Source organism: Rhinatrema bivittatum, chromosome 6, assembly GCF_901001135.1.
Source record: "Rhinatrema bivittatum chromosome 6, aRhiBiv1.1, whole genome shotgun sequence".
Taxonomy (NCBI): domain Eukaryota; kingdom Metazoa; phylum Chordata; class Amphibia; order Gymnophiona; family Rhinatrematidae; genus Rhinatrema; species Rhinatrema bivittatum.
In genome coordinates this window covers 252,641,804-252,657,541 of record NC_042620.1, presented here as the reverse complement: position 1 = coordinate 252,657,541, position 15,738 = coordinate 252,641,804, and the positions used below count along the sequence as shown (strand labels likewise).

Sequence of the window (15,738 nt, the reverse complement as noted above, 5' to 3'; positions counted from 1 at the left end):
CTTGCCTTTTACTTGGAACAGATGGCACCTCACCACCTATCCACTCAGCTTTTTGTCTCCTTCACCAAAAACAGATTGGGGGTTGCTGTGTCTAAGCAGAACTTATCCCATTGGCTTGCGAACTGTATTTCCTTCTGCTGCGCTCAGGCAGGCTTACAGCTTGAAGGTCACATCAAGGCTCATTCAGTGCAAGCCCTGTCAGTCTCGGTGGCTCACTTGAATGCAGTCCCCATTCACAAGATTGCAGAGTGGCAACCTGGAGTTCCCGCCACACATTTGTCTCGCATTATTGCCTGGATATGGGTGGCCGGCAGGACAGTCATTTTGGACAGTCTGTCCTCCTTTAATCTCTTTCAGCCATGAAAATCCAACTCTCCCTCCTTGTGCCCTTTCCTTGGGTACAAGCCAGCTCCTCTGGTTATTGCAGTTCTAGTTGTTGTTCATGTTGGCACCTTTCTGTGCTACACATGTTGGGAGTGGCCTGGAGCTACATAATCACCCATGTGTGAGGACTACCATCCTGCTTGTCCTTGGAGAAAGCAGAGTTGCTTACCTGTAACAGGTGTTCTCCAAGGACAGCAGGATGTTAGTCCTCACAAAACCCGCCCGTCACCTCACAAATTTGGGTTTCTCTAATTTTATTTTATTTTTTCGCAAACTCTGTTATAAGACTGAAGAAGGACCCCGCATGGACGCGTGGTTAGCGGCAGGCTGGGCAGGCTCAGTGTGCCAGTCAAAGTTTCTAGAAATTTTGGCAAAAGTTTTCCCTGCCAGACTCCATCTGATGATGTTACCCATGTGTGAGGACTATTATCCTGCTGTCCTTGGAGAACACCGGTTACAGGTAAACAACTCTGCTTTCCTGGGGCAAACTCTATGATGGAACAAGAACTCCATTCTGATTTCCCTATGAAAAGCCACTTGCTACTTTCCAGTACTGGAAGTCATCCAGGAGTTGATTGACCTGGAATGGTATGTCACTGAAGCAAGTTTTAAAGGTGGAGGAGCATTAGAAGCTCTACACTCACTGGATCTGGCAACGAGAGAACGTTTGCTTTTCCCTAAAGTGGATGCACTGGTCTGTGCCGTATCTAAGCAAACTACTATCCCAGTGGAGGGAGGAGTGGCCTTACAGGATGCACACGATAGGCGGATGGAGTCCATCCTTAAACAGACCTTTGATGCAATATTAATGACTTTACAGATTGCTTCTTGTTGTGCCCTGGTAGCTCAGTCATGCCTGCTCCTCTCTCAGGAGATGGATGACTCAGGAACGAATTCCAGAGTGGTTATGAAACATGCTGACACGGGCTTGGACCTAGTCCGTACCGAGGCCAGAGAAATGGCCTCAGTGGTGGCAGCCAGAAAACAGCTACAGCTGCGGAATTGGTCAGTAGATGCAATCTCCAAGGCAAATCTCACAAAAATGCCCTTTAAAGGCTCACTCCTTTTCGGAAGCAAATTGGAAAAGTTGGCCAGTAAATGGGGCGAATCTCCAGTACTCTGGCTACCAGAAGATAAGAGAGAGCAGTTACAGCACCCCTCACCCATGAAGGGTCGATCCAGGGGCTCCCAACGCTTTTGCCCCTACAGAAACTCTATATTTGCCAGGTCTCTGTCCTTTAGGGAGGTTTCAGTCCTTTCAGAGTCGGCAGCCCAAGAGAGAGTCAGACTCTGGTTCAGGTTTGTCCCGAACCCCCCAATGAAGTTTTGCCGATCCACCCTCATAACGAGGAGATAGGGGGTTGACTGTCCCTCTTCTGCCAACAGTGGGTCGAGATCACTTCGGACAAATGGGATACTGGAAGTCAGATGAGAAGGATATGCGCTGGAATTTCGCAGCACTCCTCGGGACATATTCATGATATCTCCTTGCCACTCCTAGCACAAGAAGCAGGCAGTGGAGACTACCCTGTTATGGCTCTTCAGGATGAGGGCTATAATCCCAGTATCTGCGCCACAGGAAAATACGAGGTGTTATACCATTTATTTCATCGTACCCAAGAAGGGAAGGTTCCTTTTGCCCCATAGTGGACCTCAAGAATATCAACCAATATCTACTAGTGATTCATTACACTGGGCAACAAATTTTCACAAAAGTCATGTTCCGGAAATGAAATTAATCAATTCTTATACATTTCCATGTGCTAAACATGAATGTGACTGTGAAAATGCAAAATGTGCTCTAGTTTTTTTGTAATATGCAATAATATAATTACATCTTGAATTGTATGCCAATAGTAGGAGACCTACGGTTAATACCGTTTGAAAAATGAAGTCATAGACTACGTCTTAGATTTCTTTGCTTGTCTCTTGTACACCTGTTCGGGAGCATCTCTGCAGAGTGTCCAGCAGTAGTCAGCCAGCATGAATATTTCAAATGCTCACCCTTTCTGACTGGGCTTCATATAGTACACTGCTGATGTCAGCTTACTCAGCAGCAGCATGGCAGTAGAACTGCATTGCATCAGAAAATGATGTAATAAACTCTGGATGATGTGTGCATGATGGTATTATGCAATATTACATCATTCTAGGCTTATTTACAGTCCTACTGGATAAATTTACATGATTAAACATAGAAAGTGAACTATATTAAATATTTTCAAAACGAGAGCCAGTAAAAACTTTTCCTGGTCATATTCGTGTTCAGCACATCAAGATACTACAGAGTAGCACCTTTTTAGGTCAGTAACACTTTCATTGCTGCCCAGTGTTATCACATGGAAACCCTATGCTCCGTGATAATGGCCATACAATCAGTAGAGTTCTTAACCTCCCTGGACCTATCCAAGGCATACCTACATATTCAAATCCGGCAGGAATATCAACGTTTCCTATGCTTTGCGGTACTGAGTCGCCATTATCAGTTCTGGGCACTGCCCTTTGGCCTGGCGGCCGCCTCCCACAGAACATTTTCCAAGATTATGGTGGTTGTAGCGGCAGCGTTGAGAAAAGAGGGAAACCTGGTGCACCCATACTTGGACGACTGGTTGATCCAGACCAAGTCTGTGGAAGAGAGTCTCCAGATGACCAACAGGGTGACCTCCTTGCTTCAGGAACTCGGCTGGGTCATAAACCTGGACAAAAGCAGTCTCAAATCCTCCCAGTCCTTGGAGTATCTGGGAGTCTGGTTCGACACCAAGCAGGGCAAGATCTTCCTCCCGACCACGAGGATAAGGAAGTTGATGTCCCAAACGTGTCTGATGAACACGAAGCGCCCGACGGTGTGTAGCTATCTTCAAATCATCATTTTGATGGCAGCAATCCTGGAAGTAGTGCAGTGGGCAAGAACACACATGCAACCACTTCAGCGCTCCCACGTCTGAACCCACTGTCTAAAGACTATTCGATTCGCTTCCACTTATCGATGGAAGCACATAAGAACATGCCATACTGGGTCAGACCAAGGGTCCATCAAGCCCAGCATCCTGTTTCCAACAGTGGCCAATCCAGGCCATAAGAACCTGGCAAGTACCCAAAAACTAAGTCTATTCCATGTTCCTGTTGCTAGTAATAGCAGTAGCTAATTTCTAAGTCATCTTAATTAATAGCAGGTAATGGACTTCTCCTCCAAGAAATTATCCAGTCCTTTTTTAAACACAGTTATACTAACTGCACGAACCATATCCTCTGGCAACAAATTCCAGAGTTTAATTGTGTGTTGAGTGAAAAAGAACTTTCTCCAATTAGTTTTAAATGTGCCACATGCTAACTTCATGGAGTGCCCCCTAGTCTTTCTATTATCTGAAAGAGTAAATAACCGATTCACATCTACCCGTTCTAGACCTCTCAAGATTTTAAACACCTCTATCATATCCCCCCTCAGTCATCTCTTCTCCAAGCTGAAAAGTCCTAACCTCTTTAGTCTTTCCTCATAGGGGAGCTGTTCCATTCCCCTTATCATTTTGGTAGCCCTTCTCTGTGCCTTCTCCATCGCAATTATATCTTTTTTGAGATGCGGCGACCAGAATTGTACACAGTATTCAAGGCGTGGTCTCACCATGGAGCGATACAGAGGCATTATGACATTTTCCGTTTTATTCACCATTCCCTTTCTAATAATTCCAAACATTCTGTTTGCTTTTTTGACTGCCGCAGACACTGAACCGACTATTTCAATGTGTTATCCACTATGACGCTTAGATCTCTTTCTTGGGTAGTAGCACCTAATATGGAACCTAACATTGTGTAACTATGGCATGGGTTATTTTTCCCTATATGCATCACCTTGCACTTATCCACATTAAATTTCATCTGCCATATGGATGCCCAATTTTCCAGTCTCACAAGGTCTTCCTGCAATTTATCACAATCTGCTAAACACTTGTCGTATTTCTTTCCAGATCATTTATAAATATATTGAAAAGTAAGGGTCCCAATACAGATCCCTGAGGCACTCCACTGCCCACGCCCTTCCACTGAGAAAATTGTCCATTTAATCCTACTCTGTTTCCTGTCTTTTAGCCAGTTTGTAATCCACGAAAGGACATCGCCACCTATCCCATGACTTTTTACTTTTCCTAGAAGCCTCTCATGAGGAACTTTGTCAAACGCCTTCTGAAAATCCAAGTACACTACATCTACCGGTTCACCTTTATCCACATGTTTATTAACTCCTTCAAAAAAGTAAAGCAGATTTGTGAGGCAAGACTTGCCTTGGGTAAAGCCATGCTGACTTTGTTCCATTAAACCATGTCTTTCTATATGTTCTGTGATTTTGATGTTTAGAACACTTTCCACTATTTTTCCTGGCACTGAAGTCAGGCTAATGGGTCTGTAGTTTCCCGGATTGGCCCTGGAGCCCTTTTTAAATATTGGGGTTATATTAGCTATCCTCCAGTCTTCAGGTACAATGGATGATTTTAATGATAGGTTACCAATTTTTACTAATAGGTCTGAAATTTCATTTTTGAGTTCCTTCAGAACTCTGGGGTATATACCATGCGGTCCAAGTGATTTACTACGCTTCAGTTTGTCAGTCGGGTCTACCACATCTTCTGGGTTCACTGTGATTTGGTTCAGTCCATCTGAATCATTACCCATGAAAACCTTCTGCAGTACGGGTACCTTCCCAAAATCCTCTTCAGTAAACACCGAAGCAAAGAAATCATTTAATCTTTCCGTGATGGCCTTATCTTCTGTAAGTGCCCCTTTAACCCCTCTATCATCTAACGGTCCAACTGACTCCCTCATAGGCTTTCTGCTTCGGATATATTTTAAAAGTTTTTACTGTGAGTTTTTACCTCTACGGCCAACTTCTTTTCAAAATCTCTCTTAGCCTGTCTTACTTATCAATGTCTTACATTTAACTTGCCAACATTTATGCATTATCCTATTTTCTTCTGTTGGATCCTTCTTCCAATTTTTGAATGAAGATCTTTTGGCTAAAATAGCTTCTTTCACCTCCCCTTTTAACCATCTCTGTAATCGTTTTGCCTTCTTTCCACCTTTCTTAATGTGTGGAATACATCTGGACTGTGCTTCTAGGATGGTATTTTTTAACAATGACCACGTCTCTTGCACACTTTTTACTTTTGTAGCTGCTCCTCTCAGTTTTTTTCTAACTATTTTTCTCATTTTATCAAAGTTTCCCTTTTGAAAGTTTAGCACGAGAGCCGTGGATTTGCTTACTGTCCCCCTTCCAGTCATTAATTCAGATTTGATCATATTATGCTCACTATTGCCAAGCGGCCCCACCACCGTTATCTCTCTCACCAAATCCTGTGCTCCACTGAGAATTAGATCTATAATTGCTCCCTCTCTCGTCGGTTCCCGAACCAATTGCTCCATAAAGCTATCATTTATTCCATCCAGGAACTGTATCTCTCATACCCAGTCAGTATTGGGGTAATTGAAGTTTCCACGTAAACATGGTGCAGGAAAGAATATACAGTTCCATCGAAATTTCAAATATACTTTTATTATATCTTCAGGCATTCAAAGTTCAGTTAAGTGCGGCAACTCCATTTCGAGTAAACAAACAGAAATTTTTAAAGTCCCCCGACACGGTCCGTGTTTCGGGTAAGCTGCATCAGGAGGGACCACAGCGGGTTTATAATCTACGATAAAATAATATACATCAAGGATGGAACAATTAAGGCTGCGGGTAAAGAAATATACAAAAGAGAGTTCATACCTTTGTGGTTGACATCAGGAGCGCAACGCCCTGTATCAGTGACAGCCATTTAAAGGGCAAAAAGGCACGAAAGAGAAGGAGTCTCTCTCGCGAGATGCTGAAAGCGATAAGAACACAGTACCACACGTGTAGAATAATAACATATTAATAAAACAAGTACCATTCTATTTCCCTGTTTAGGCCATGGGGTGAAACCGTGTCCAAGGTAAAAATCCAGCGCTGTTCTCTCCTACCCAGTATCCCGGCAAAGTCTCCACCCCGGCAAGGGAGTGAGACTGCCTCCAGGACAAGGAAGGAGAGAGAAGCAACGGAGTGACCAGCCTGGAGCCAGTGTGATACCAAAGGCTCATCGATTCTGGAGGATCTAATGTTGCAGCAGTGCTCAATGATCCTTGTCTTGATCATCCGTGAAGTTTTGCCCACGTACAGCAGGGGGCAGGGGCACTTAACCACATATACTACTCCTCTAGAGGTGCAGTCAGTTTTAGAAAACAATTTGAACACTCGTCCAGTTTTTGGATGTATAAATTCTGTGGACAATGCCGTGTGCTGGCACATAGTGCAGTGGCCACAGGGCGAATGCTCACCTCTCACAAATGGTCGCACTTCACTCAGATGACTCGCTGTGTGCACCAGCCGGTCCCGTAGGTTGGTCCCTCTTTTAAACGTGAACCGGAGTGGTGCATGCATAAGGTCATTCAGGGAGAGAGCTACCCAGTGTCTGTTTTTTGAAGACTCCCCACCGTCATCTGACTTTTCTGTGGTACACCCGAGATCAAAATGGACTCCACCGGGAGCTATTGATGTATCTTTAGGCGCCTTTGAACGCCTTGTTTGTAGAGATGTCAGTTTGATTTGTTCCCAAAAACGATATATTAGGTATAACTTGTCAAGAGATGAGGGTCGCGCTATAGGGGTTCTAGCCAAAGACCAGTCTATTGTGATTAAGCCAGCAGACAAGGGGGGAGGCATAGTGGTTCAAAACAGGTCTGACTATGTCGCTGAGGCGCTTAGACAATTGGGAGACACTAGCTTTTATACTCCTCTACCCGTAGATCCTACGGAGTCTTTACTCCTTGAGATTAAATCCCTGGTTCAAATGGCTCTTGACGCACGTATAATTACAAATAAAGAAGCTAAATTTTTAGTGGCTGTTCATCCCATCATGCCATTGTTCTATATGCTCCCAAAAGTCCACAAATCTTTGAGAAATCCCCCGGGACGTCCGATAGTATCCGGCATCAGTTCTCTATTGGAGCCGTTATCCCAGTTCGTAGACGTATTTTTGAAGCCTCTGGTACCATGCTCGAAGTCTTTTGTGAGGGATTCCTCACATTTCATGTCTATCCTGGATCAGATAGAGATAACCCAACCGACTATATTTCTCATTACCCTTGACGTAGTTTCCCTTTATTCAAACATTCCTCAATCTGAGGCGTTGATAGTCATTGAGAAGGCTTTGAACACTCGTCCAGCTCCCCACTGGGTCACTACCCCCCTTTTTGATTCAACTTGCGGAGATCGCATTAACAAAGAATTTTTTTCAATTTCAGGGTCAAATTTACCAGCAGAATAAGGGGACTGCAATGGGGGCGACAATGGCACCAAGCCTTGCGTGCCTATATATGGATGATTATGAAGAATCCCATATCCATTCTTCGGAATGGTCTTCATTCATCCATATATGGCTACGCTACATAGATGATGTCTTTATAATATGGACAGGTTCAGATATACAATTCTTTGTATTTTTTGACTGGGTCAACTCCCTTAATCCCCATATTCAGTTTAATTTCAACATTCACTCCACACATGTGTCCTTTTTGGATGTGGCCATTTTTTGGAAGGGTGATCATTTTGAGACTTCACTATTTCGCAAAGACACAGACCGGAACACCTTGTTGGCTTATGACAGCTGCCACCCCAGGGCACTCCGCGATAACATCCCCATAGGACAATTTCTGAGACTCCGCAGACTTTGCTCCAATCGTGCTGACTTTCTGTCACAGGCCCAGTGTTTATCTGTCCGGTTTTCAGAGAGGGGTTATCCACCAAGGGTCATAAAGAAGGCGTTTAAGCGGGCACTATACACGCACCGGGAATGGCTTTTTACACCATCTGTGACTTCTGATGACACATCCCTGAACTGTATCCTCCCCTTCTCTGTTGTTGGCAGGTCCATAGCCAACATGATAAAAAGACACTGGGTAGCTCTCTCCCTGAATGACCTTATGCATGCACCACTCCGGTTCACGTTTAAAAGAGGGACCAACCTACGGGACCGGCTGGTGCACACGGCGAGTCATCTGAGTGAAGTGCGACCATTTGTGAGAGGTGAGCATTCGCCCTGTGGCCACTGCACTATGTGCCAGCACACGGCATTGTCCACAGAATTTATACATCCAAAAACTGGACGAGTGTTCAAATTGTTTTCTAAAACTGACTGCACCTCTAGAGGAGTAGTATATGTGGTTAAGTGCCCCTGCCCCCTGCTGTACGTGGGCAAAACTTCACGGATGATCAAGACAAGGATCATTGAGCACTGCTGCAACATTAGATCCTCCAGAATCGATGAGCCTTTGGTATCACACTGGCTCCAGGCTGGTCACTCCGTTGCTTCTCTCTCCTTCCTTGTCCTGGAGGCAGTCTCACTCCCTTGCCGGGGTGGAGACTTTGCCGGGATACTGGGTAGGAGAGAACAGCGCTGGATTTTTACCTTGGACACGGTTTCACCCCATGGCCTAAACAGGGAAATAGAATGGTACTTGTTTTATTAATATGTTATTATTCTACACGTGTGGTACTGTGTTCTTATCGCTTTCAGCATCTCGCGAGAGAGACTCCTTCTCTTTCGCGCCTTTTTGCCCTTTAAATGGCTGTCACTGATACAGGGCGTTGCGCTCCTGATGTCAACCACAAAGGTATGAACTCTCTTTTGTATATTTCTTTACCCGCAGCCTTAATTGTTCCATCCTTGATGTATATTATTTTATCGTAGATTATAAACCCGCTGTGGTCCCTCCTGATGCAGCTTACCCGAAACACGGACCGTGTCGGGGGACTTTAAAAATTTCTGTTTGTTTACTCGAAATGGAGTTGCCGCACTTAACTGAACTTTGAATGCCTGAAGATATAATAAAAGTCTATTTGAAATTTCGATGGAACTGTATATTCTTTCCTGCACCATGTTTACGTGAGTACTTGCTTCTGTGCAAGGTTTGCTTCGGTTGATTTTTGGTAATTGAAGTTTCCCATTATTACCGCACTACCAATTTGGTTAGCTTCCTAATTTCTCTTAGCATTTCACTGTCCGTCTCACCATCTTGACCAGGTGGACGGTAGTATACTCCTATCACTATAGTCTTCCCCGACACACAAGGGATTTCTACCCATAAAGATTCAATTGTGCATTTAGTCTCATGCAGGATGTTTATCCTGTTGGACGCTATGCCATCCCGGACATAAAGCGCCACATCACCTCCTGGGTGTTCCTCTTTGTCATTGTGATATTTGTACCCCGGTATAGCACACTCCCATTGGTTGTCCTCCTTCCACCATGTCTCTGAGATGCCAATTAAGTCTATGTCATCATTCACTGCTAGCAAATCACAAAGAATAAATATTGCGAACCTATCTAATCTTAGTGGTAAAAACACAAAAGGTAATGCCAAACACCTACAGTTACCACCGTTTGCCAATTCAATTATATATGGTTCCTTGATAAAATCTAGCAAACGACCCAATTATTTTCATAAAGTCCAGCAAACGAAAAAAATTATTTAGAGAAAACAGGACTCAGCAAGCCATTGTTGACGTGCTCAGTAAGAACACACCGAGCCGTCCGGTCTTTTCAATCATTTGCAGCCTGTATGTTGGAATCACACGCTCCGGTGTTGCTCAAATTATGTATCAGTATGTGCAGCTTATATATTCACATCGTACTCTCAAAAGATGTTTAAATTAAATTAAATAGTCCAACAGTGCAATAGCCTCAAGCACTATTCTCTAGCAGGATAGATTATCATTGTCCTTTCGATGTCTCATAGTATGATCCGTTTGACATAGATGACTGTTGATACACATATCTTATATTCAATGTATGTTAAATGCTGACTCATATTCAATGTATGTTAAATGCTGACTCGACAGCGGCCGTGTTTCGCAGCCTTACGGCTGCTTCTTCAGGAGTCAAATAATCTTAATGAGATATCTAAAAAATGAAAACAAAATCTATTGGTGCTAGATAATAAAAGTAAACAGAATATAGAATATACTTAACTAGCAACGGTGTAGCCACCTATTCATAGCAGGACCTAAAGTCTCTGTAAAATCCCATTCAACAACGCTGGGCTAGAGACCACATTAAACCGGTATCAAGGATTAAATAGCCCGCTCTTTTACGGGCGTGATGACGTCAGATTACGTTTACAATTACCATGGAAACAGGACGCTTGCAGGGAACGTAACCTGTAAGCAAAAGCAAGGCAAACTATCAGAGGAATTGAAAACAAAAAACGCCGGAACAAGTCCGTCAAAAAGAGTCATCATAGAAAAACATTGTATTCCAGAATGTTGTTGAGGCCCCGCGGGTGAACTGTGTCCAGACGGTGGATATATCGTTGTTCTGCTTGAAGTAGTCTTTTATCAAAATCTCCACCACGCCATGATGGAGTCAGCTGTTCGAGCACACAGACTCTCAAATCATCAAAGGTATGTGAGAATTCTAGACAATGGGGGACTAAAGGAGCAGTGATTCTTTGCATGTTAATACATGAACAGTGTTCAATTAGCCGTGTCTTCAGTGACCTTTTTGTTTTACCCACATAACATAGATTGCAGGGACATTGTATGATATAAATAACCCCTGATGATAAACAGTCTTTATTGTGATGCAAAATCACATTCTTGTTCAATCTAGAGAAATGTAGTACCAAGGTCAAAATCATAATGTGGCAAACAGTACAAGAGCCACACTTCGTATGAGACCCCGAGTGATGGATAATACCACGCACTGAAGAGTCGGAATGTACCAACTGATCCTTTAGATTAGCACCACGCGTGTATGTGAATCTTGGACTATTTTGAAATTCAGTGTGTAATTGCAATATATTCCAGTTTTGAGAAATAATGTGCTTCATTTTTGATGCCATTGAAAAATAGGGCAGAATACAAGTTAATATGTCATCCTTATCAACTCGTGGCAAAAAAAGCCAGTCTCGATGTGTATACTTTGCCCTCATGTATGCCTTCTTAATACACTTGGATGGATATCCTCTATAAAGAAACCTTGTCCATAGATCTTTCGCTTGATGTTGGAATTCAGACAGAGTGGTGCATAGACGCCTCAGCCTAAAAAACTGGCTGGTAGGTAAACTCTCTTAGTGACCTAGGGTGGGCACTCGAGAAATGTAACAGATTGTTGCTTGATGCTGGTTTCCTAAAGAGGGTAGTTTCAAAACCAGTTGACGTTTTTGAAATATGAATGTCTAAGAAATCAATCTGTGTTGTATATATGTTCGCTGTGAACTTCAAATGTGTATTACAATTGTTGAGCCATACCAAGAAATCTTGAAAAATCTCCACTGATCCGATCCAGAACAGGAGAATATCATCAATGTACCTTTTCCACGTGGAAATATACCGTGAGAGAGGATTGTTCACATATATCCATTCATCCTCAAAATGGCCCATAAACAAATTGGCTATATCAGGGGCCATAGTGGCCCCCATGGCTGTCCCACAAATTTGTTGATAGAAAGTCCCCTCCCATGCAAAAAAGTTTTTTGTCAATGCTATGCGTGTCAATGCCACCAAGAAAGAGGACGGGATCCTGTGCGGTCTCAATCTTTTTTCAAAAAACTCTTTCGCAATATCAATCGCTTTATCCTGGGGAATGTTAGTGTACAATGCTTCCACATCAAGGGTTACCAGATGTATTGATGAAAAATCAACATGATCATTATGATAATTGTCTAGAAATTGTATTAGCTGTTGAGAATCTATGATATATGATTTTAATTGTCGAACAAAAGGTGCAAGAAAAAAATCCACAAATTGGGACAAAGGTTCCAACAGTGAACCCTTACTAGAGACTATAGGTCTTCCTGGGGGGTTATCAATGTCTTTGTGAATCTTAGGCAAAATGTAAAAAACTGGGACCTGAGAGCATTTATGAAGAAGAGGCTTCTTGAGATGTCAAAAAACCAACTTCTGTACCTTCTTTTACTAGAAGTTCAATTTCACTAAAGATGGATTCCGTAGGATTCTCAAATAATCTTTTGTAGCACGTCGACAATGGCTTGCTGATGCAGTCCTGTTTTCTCTAAATAATTTTTTTCGTTTGCTGGACTTTATGAAAATAATTGGGTCGTTTGCTAGACTTTATCAAGGAACCATATATAATTGAATTGGCAAACGGTGGTAACTGTAGGTGTTTGGCATCATTCACTGCTATACATTCTAATTCTCCCATCTTACTTCTTAGACTTGTGGCATTAGCATACAAACATTTTAAAGTTTGTTTTTTGTTTGTATTTTCATTCTGCTTTTTAATTAATAGGAATAAGTTAGAATTTTTTAGCTCAGGTGAGTTTTTAGTTACAGGCACTTGGACTACTTTTCTTATTATTGGAACCTCACTGTCGAGATGCCCTAATTCTAATGCATCATTAGTATCCTTTGAAAATACCTCTCTTTGAACCATGCACTGCTGAGCAACTGTCTGCTTTCCCCTTTGTTCTAGTTTAAAAGCTGCTCTATCTCCTTTTTTGAAGGTTAGCGCCAGCAGTCTGGTTCCACCCTGGTTAAAGTGGAGCCCATCCCTTCGGAAGAGACTCCCCCTTCCCCAAAAGGTTCCCCAGTTCCTAACAAAACTGAATCCCTCTTCCTTGCACCATCGTCTCATACACGCATTGAGACTCCAGAGCTCTGCCTGCCTCTGGTGACCTGCATATGGAACAGGGAGCATTTCAGAGAATGCTACCCTGGAGGTTCTGGATTTAAGCTTTCTACCTAAGAGCCTAAATTTGGCTTCCAGAACCTCCCTCCCACATTTTCCTATGTCGTTGGTGCCCACATGTACCATGACAGCCGGCTCCTCCCCAGCACTGTCTAAAATCCTATCTAGGTGATGCGTGAGGTCCTCCACCTCTGCACCAGGTAGGCATGTTACCAGGCGATCCTCACGCCCATCAGCCACCCAGCTGTCTACATTCCTAATAATCGAATCACCAACTATGACAGCCGACCTAACCCTTCCCTCCTGGGCTGTAGACCTTGGGGAGATATCCTCGGTGCGAAAGGACAATGCATCACCTGGAGAGCAGGTCCTTGCTACAGGATCCTTTCCTGCTGCACCAGGTTGATGCTCTCCAATCATGAGACCTTCTTCCTCCAGGGCAGCACCAGGGCTGTCAGTCTGAAGTTGGGACTTGGCTACTGTGTCCCTGAAGGTCTCATCTATATACCTCTCTGTCTGCCTCAGCTCCTCCAGGTCTGCCACTCTAACCTCCAGAGATCGGACTCATTCTCTGAGAGCCAGGAGCTCTTTGCATCGCATGTATATGTCCAACTTCTCACCGGTGGGTAAAAATTCATACATGTGACACTCAATGCAAAAGACTAGGAAGCCCCCCTCTTGCTGCTGGACTGCTGCAGGTGGCTGCAGGAATTACATCTGGGCAGGGGAGTACCCTGGTCCCCTCGGAACTGGCTGGCCCTCACAAGAGAGAGAGATCCCTGTCAGGAACTGAGAGCCTAGGGGCGTTGGACCAAGGAAGAGGCCCTCTGGACCATAAACCGTCTGGAAGCCTGGGCAGTCAGATTGGTGTGTCTAAAGTTCAGCCACATACTCCAGGGTCAAGCGGTCCACATAGTGTTGGACAATGCAACAACAGCAGCCTCATCAACCGTCTCGGTGGAACCAAAAGCCAGCAAGAATCACGAAAGATAGATCTCCTTATGGAATGGGCAGAAATACATCTATCAGTGTCCCACGTCACAGGAAAAAACAACATCAGAGCAGACTTTCTAAGCAGGGAGAGTCTGGAAGAAAGAGAGTGGGCGTTGTCGGCCAAAGCCTTTCAGCTAGTAGTAGATCGCTGGGGTCTCCCATCCATCAACTTGCTGACTGCATCTCACAATGTGAAGGTTCTCTGATTCTTCAGTCACAGAAGAGATCAGTTGAACCTGGGGATCGATGCTTTCATTCAGATCTGGCTGGAAGAGGAGCTGTGCTATGCCTTCACTCCATGGCCCCTCCTAGGCAGGGTCATTCGCAGAATCGAGCACCACAGGGGATTAGTCCTACTAGTAGCTCCAGATTGGCCCAGGTGTCCATGGTATGCGGACATACGGAGATTCCTGGTGGAGACCACCATGTGCCTCCCACCGCACAGGGACCTGCTATAGCAGGGGCCGGTCCTTCATGACGATCCGACTTGATTCTCTTATGGTCTGGACCTTGAGAGGGCTCGCCTGATGAAGCAAGGATATTTGGAGGCAGTAATTGCCATCTTACTCCGTGCATGGAAATTCTCCACGTCCCTAGCGTATGTACGGGTCTGGAGAGTATTTGAGGTCTGGTGCAAGGAATGCAGTATTTCCCCTCGGCCAGTCAAAATCACATTAATTCTGGAATTTTTGCAGGAAGGGTTGAATAAAGGTTTGACCCTTAACTCCTTGAAGGTCCAAGTAGCATCACTTTCCTGTTTCATAGTTGAGGTGAACGGAACCCGCCTGTTGGCTCATCCGGACATGGCCTGTTTTCTGAAAGGTGTGACGCACCTCTGGCCACACCTACGGTGGCCGGTTCCCTTGTGGAATCTTAATCTGGTATTGGAGTTTTTGGCAGGGCCTTCCTTTCTTCTGCTGCACAGTCTTTCCTTGCATTTATTAACCCTGAAAGCAGTGTTCCTGGTGGCTATATGCTTGGCATGTTGCATCCCTGAACTACAGGCATTGTCGTGTCGGGAACCGTTCCTCTGGATGACTTCAGGAGTATTACAGCTTTGTACCAAGGTAGTCTTGGAGTTTCATTTGATTCAATCCATTTTGTTGCCATCCTTAGATGGACCACAAGGATGCGGAAGAGTACCGCCTCCACCATTTGTCAGTGGGCTTTTGGTGCGGTATCTGGAAGTTTAAGAACCAATCCAAAAGACGGGACTGCCTGTTTGTCCTTCACGGTGCAAGGAAACAGGATGAATAGCTTGCTGGACCCATCATCCCACCCACGGCTGCCTGAGAACGGTGCCAAGGATTTACCCGTGGAGTGGATAGAGATTCCAAGAGATTACGGGTAAGCCATTATCCAGTCCCTAGATCAGGGCGCTTATGTTCTTACTGGGGTTCAGTGTTTGTTTAGTTGAGTACAGTTACAGCTATCTGTTTTAATTGTTTTTTTGATAGAATTCCACAGTGACTTTTGAAGAGAATATTGAAGGGCTGAGGTCACTGCAGGGCTGTATCTAGGGTGATGTCAGCTTTGAAACCTGACTCCATCTCCATCTGTTGGCAGAGGAGCATAAACCCATTGGTCCTGAGTCCATCTGCACCAGCATTTAACTGTACATACGTGCACTTGCCTCCTTCATACTGTA

At 44.2% G+C, this 15,738-nt stretch overlaps 1 protein-coding gene across 1 annotated transcript in view; it reads left to right on the top strand.

Moving 5' to 3' along the window:
* SRCAP (Snf2 related CREBBP activator protein) overlaps positions 1-15,738 on the top strand; it is an 845,719-nt gene that overhangs the window by 648,158 nt on the left and 181,823 nt on the right.